We start from the raw sequence: 6,000 nt of genomic DNA on the forward strand, positions 1-6,000 counted from the left end.
TAAGATAAACTGCAAACTTTGATGACTAATGCATGTTCTGAAATTGTGATTATTTTTCTGCTGATACATTTTCTGAAGGGCCTATATATTATTATTGTCAAATGATAAGATCGATAGAGTGTGAACTCCAAAAATTATATCTGTGACGTGTGAATTTATATTTTGTTGTCATTTTATTTGTACTTGTTGTGGTTTGGGTTCGTGGGTGTTCAACCCTCGGTGAATTGTTTAGTATGTTTGTTTAGATAGCTATAATTGCAGGCGTTATGTTGTCCGATTATTTTGTGTGACAAGTGGTTTTACTACTTAAGAGGTCATCAATGGTTCCCTGAGAGTAGTATGTAGGCCTGAGCCTCGTCTTTCTTTCTTGTATGTATATGTTCATTGATGCACGTGGCACGAGGGCTACACACAGGATGCAGTGACAGCAATCAAGAGGATTGGATAGAGATTAAGGAATCGTAGGTTATATTTCCTTTTGTGAGAAGGTGAAGTTACATTGAGGAAGTAGATGATGGACAAAGATACACTTGGATATAGTGGGCAGAGAGATTTGAGGAACCTAGGGGAATTAGTGAGTGGTGATTACCTGCATTTGGTGCACTCATTTGGCATGAGTAACTTATAGGCCTCACTTTGCTACTCCTTACGAGCTTCGAGACTATGCATTTTGAGTTGGGAGATAAGGGGTTATGTATGATGTATCTGTATTAGCAATCACTCTCAACTGTCATCCACATGATTTTGCAAGACCATCAAGACCTGGGAGGACCGGTGGCAGTGATTGGGCCCTATTGTGAATTAAGTGTGGTAGTTATACGCTTAGGATGTGAGAGTGTTGTTTGTTTAGATAACCACACGCAGTGGTTACGTAGATTGTATGTTTTAAATTTTGTTTTGCTATTACCTGTTGCTTGTGGCGTTTGAGGAACGAAGGACTCACCCTTGCAACCACCAATTTTAGGGGAAGGTCATGGAGCATCCGCGGAGGATGCTTATGTGGATTGGCAGCTACCGCTAGAGCTACATGGTGGAGGAAGAGGCGCTCCTCCATGTGCACTTTGCATACATCCGACGCCATGTTTTGCTGTTAGATGAGCCCCAAATGCCAATGATCACTATAGAGGCAAATGCTACATACCACTTCCTGTTCAAGCATATCCCTCAGCATGATATCAACCATATCATTTCCTACTATGCTTACTTTGGGTCTGTGCAGTTGGACAACCTGCTGCAATTCTTGCAGCAATTCTTCGAGCATGATGCCAATGGGAGGCCTACTAGACCTACTTTTTGTTGGGATACAACCATTGAAGTCCACGAGGATGTGAGAGATTTCAACGACGATGAGGATCTCATGTCATCCGAGATCCCTTTCTATCAGGATATTTGCAGTTAAGAGATATTAGAGGTAGAGATGGTTTTGCCTAACGAGGAATAGGATTCCTTGGGAGGTGAGAGTGACCCTTTCAAGGATATGACTTTGCCCTAGGTAGCTTGTGGGTCTTAGGTAGTGGCTGCTCTGAGTGTAGGATTGTTTTCCTTTTTTATGCATATTTGAGGGTGGGAAGATTTTTATACTCAGTGTCATGATATTTGGTTGTATTAAACCTTTTGGCGATACTGTGTAATATTTTGAGGGGTGGTGGATATTTTATTTTCTTGTTAATAGATGTAATGACTTCGGTACATCTATGTTTATATCTTAATGGCAACAGAGGGTCATTATGCATGATTACATATTTCTTTATAAGCTATATTTTTTATAGTGTTGTGTAAAGGTGGAAGAAAAATGGAAACAACTTTCGAAATGGTTTTTAAATAGAAAACATGTTTTGACAATACCCTTTATTCATGAGCATTTAATTAGACATACATGTTTTAATCAATCGCAACATATATATGTATGTGTTCCTTCTTTTCTCAGAAAAAAAGAGAGATATTTTATCAACTTAGAAATAGTAACTAGCCTCATGACGTTAAACAAGCACTATCCGAGAGGCAACACGTGACCGATATCCATTTAAATTACATTTTATAATTTTTAAGTCAATCTGCATGTCAGTACTACGGTCGTGACCTATGCATTCACCGCCAGAACTGAGTACGGTCGTGGTCAATTGACTACTAATTGACCACGGCCCATGTAGTTACTCAGTGTCAATAACGACTACGGTCAAGTCCATCATGACTGTGGTCTTTTAAAAAAATCATTTCTTTTCCATGCACTATTTATGTTTTAGCATTTTATTTCAATTATGATTTCAGTAATCTAGTCTAGCTCATTTAAATCCACTCTTCAATTCAGTCTTTTATTTTGTGTTCATTTTAGCCTTATGCATTGAGGACACTACATGTTTTAAGTGTAGGGAGAGGTATCATTGCTCCCCCAACTTTGAGCTCTATGTGATCTCTTGCATTGTTCTGGTTCTAATACTATGAAGATCTCTTGCTTTATAATTTTGTGTTTTTAGTTATTCCCTTGATGAAAAAAAAAATTGGTGTGTGCATTGGGGCAATTGGAGTTTTTTCAGGAGGGAACATTAGCATGCATGATTGTCAACTGTTCTTGGAGCTACCCTCATAAATGTGACTATTGAGTTTTGATTCTCTTAGTGTGGGTGAATTGATTCTTTCATTAATTAACATTGTTCTATTCTCTGTTTTGACATGCGTATCCTTGAGTAAATTCTGAATTTTCTAAAAAGATGAGGCTCAAATAAGCTTTCTTGAGACCTATGAATTATTTTGATTAGTTTTTCTCCTAGTTGGACCATTTTGAGCCTAAATGATTACTTCTTTTTGGTCATGAACTATATTGTGTGAATTGTTGATATGAGGAGAAAAGGGGAAACTAATACACGTAGTAGCTTGTGCCAGTGAATAAATCCTAAGTCCTTCTTCAAGTGAAATCAAAGACAGTAAAGGGTTGATGAAAAAAAAGATAAACAGAGAAAACAAAAACAAAAATGAGAAAAGAAATAAAGAAAATATATGTGTGTGTGTGTGTGTGTGTGGCCTGTTCCTTTCGGAATGAAAATAAAATGAGAGAACGAAAAGGGGATCAAAATTAAAATTAAAAAGAAAGGTGTAAAAATAGGTAAAAGTTTCCCTAATTTCCGAGTGTTTTCATATGATTAAGTAGACTCCTTTGTTTTCCTGTTCCTTTCAGTTCCTACCTTACATTACATGTATGGCCCCATTACAACCTAACATGTCTCACTTATTTGGAATTTTTGGATTTATTTTAGGTGAGTTGATTGATTTACAAAGTTGCAAACTTGCTCATTGAATTATGGTCTTGAGTTTAATTCTCTACCTGTATAACATTGTAAAACATTGAAAGATGGCAGGCAGAGTGAACTTGAAGCTCTTTAAGATTGTTTGCATGTTAATTATAAGCCTAATGGATTCCAGAGTGAATTTTTGATGTCCTATTATATGAGATTTTACTTGTTGAATAAATGGGAATTTCTATTGCATGAGTGTTGACTTAGAAGATTTGGTTTTGATTGGGAAATTGAATGGTTGCTTAAGGACAAGCAATGCTTAAGTGTGAGGAGGTTGATAAAGCACTTTCTGAGTGACATTTTGTGATTTTTTTTGCCATGTTGCATGCATTTTCTTGGTAAAACTCATATTTGGACACTAGTTTTGTATCATAGAAGTACAATCGCTCAATTGAGTGAAAGTGTTGGAAAGTGCACGATTTTATGAAGATTTGAAGACTCTACATTTGATCACGATCGTGGTAAATAGCCCAACCACAATAAAATGATAACAACCCTCTAGAACAACGTTAACAACCTATCGAATGGTGTGGTAAATTCACCATGGCAGTGGTCGACCATGATGGCCATAGTCAATCCACAATGTCCCAAAGCTTTAATGTCACTTCCAACCACGATCGTAGTGCACCTTTTTGGATTGATATCTTTAGGAAGCTATAGATAAGTCTCTAGACTTTGTAAGAACAATATTTTGGTTCACTTTTATCTTTTTACGAATTGAGAAAACCTTGTGGGCTTTTGAGAGCTATGAAGCATGGACAATAGCGTTAGGACGGATAGTGATCATCGCTTTTACCTATTGGTATGTCTATGTTTATCTCATATAGGATTGCTATTTTTGATTTGATCATGAGAGACTAGTCCCCCTAGTTCTAGGATTATGATGTAATTGTCAAATGTACTCATCTCCTTGTTCTTAATGGAATTCCTCATTATTTTATGTTAATTAATTTTCTTCCTTCTTTTTACTGTTTATTTGGAATCGATCATTCTAATACTTAATCAATTACTTAGTAGTGATCATCTGCATATACTTAGTAGATCTAGGTAGAGAATGTTTTGCATCAATTTGCATGATCAAACTGTTTGGGTAATCACTGATAGATTAGATAATCTTTAATCAATCATCCCTAGAATTTATTTTATCATTTGGCTTAAATTGATAGATCCATGATCATTGGGGTATTGATTTAAGGCAAAAAGCATCTTCTGACTTTGATCATAGGCTTTAGTTGATTTTGAGAATCGATAATTAACTGGGAAAGGAATTTCATTAGGACTGGAATTGGGGAAAAATTAGTACTAGTTAGTCATAACCCCTAGTCATTCTTATCATCGCTCAAAACCTCAATTTGCATTTGTTTATTTGTTTACTTCTAAGAACCAAAACCATAAAAATATTTAAATCTTTTTTAATCACCTCAATTGTTTGTTTAATAAACTTAACTAATTGGGAATACAATTGGTCCTTTAGGTTCGATATCCTGATTTTCGAGTCCATTGTTACTATAGCATAAGTTATACTTACTCTTGTGTGAGCCTTACATATTTTACACATCAAATCCCATAAATAATGTTGATCCTAAGAGACTTCCGTTGTTGACTATGACTAACAAACTGCATTATAAAAATGGGATTCGATTTCAAATTTACAACCCAAAATAAAAGTCTTTAGGATATAAAAAAAATTAGAAAAACTTCTCCATAATCCTTGCTTTTATTCACTTGATTTCCACTCCTTCCCCTTGGCCAAAACTCACCCTATAGTGTTTAGTAAACAAATTGTGTGACAAAAGAACATGTTTAACTTAATTTAAGAATTAGGGGTGGTTACTTTTAAAGATAAAGGTGGTTACTCAATTTCAAGGATAAGGATGATCTAGAGATAAATATGTAACAAACTAACACTAGGTAAAATCAGGAAATAAATTGATTCTTGATCAAAACAAAATCAGAAAAATCAAAAGTTAAAATTTTGGAAAATAAAACATGAAAAAAGAGGGGATAGAGATGAAGTAGAATAGAGGGACTGGTGCAAAAATAAAAGGAAAAAAAAGACAAAAGACATACATTAATAGGGAAGACTCAAGACTCCATCTCAATTACAAATGAACTGAAAGAAAAGAGTATAATTTAAATAGAAGTATCCAGTAACAAAAAGAACATGAAGAAAATAAAATGAAAATTAATTAAGAACCTAGCTCAAAATTTTGAGAAACTTCTCAGAATCACAGTAGACTACAAATACAAAAGATAGATGTTTTGTCGTCTGTCTAGGGAAGGGAGGTGTGTTTACTATGGTTACGATTTACAACAACCTATATTCAGGAATGTGAAAAAAAATTCAAAATTAAAAACAACAATATCATCATCTTCAACATTGTAGCTTGCAATTTAAATTTCAAAAACAAAAAATCTATAGCAATGGGGAAGTCATCTGCTTAGTTCCAATTCTTGCAATGTAGAAAGAGAAAAATGGTTTCAACCAAAAAGAGCCTAGGTACGTAGAAATAAAGTGGGAATGAATGAAAGGAAAAATATACCTAAGACCACAACTGTTTTATCATGGTATGTTTCACTGAGTTGGAAGAAGTCCACCCACGATAGAGAGAAAAAGGAAAGGCAAGGAATGAAAAAGCTAGAAAGAGATAGGAGGATACAATTCCCAAATAATAAAATATGGAAGTGTGCATTGCAGTTACCAAATACC

The sequence above is a fragment of the Glycine soja genome, chromosome 12 (genome assembly GCF_004193775.1).
Source record: "Glycine soja cultivar W05 chromosome 12, ASM419377v2, whole genome shotgun sequence".
NCBI lineage: Eukaryota > Viridiplantae > Streptophyta > Magnoliopsida > Fabales > Fabaceae > Glycine > Glycine soja.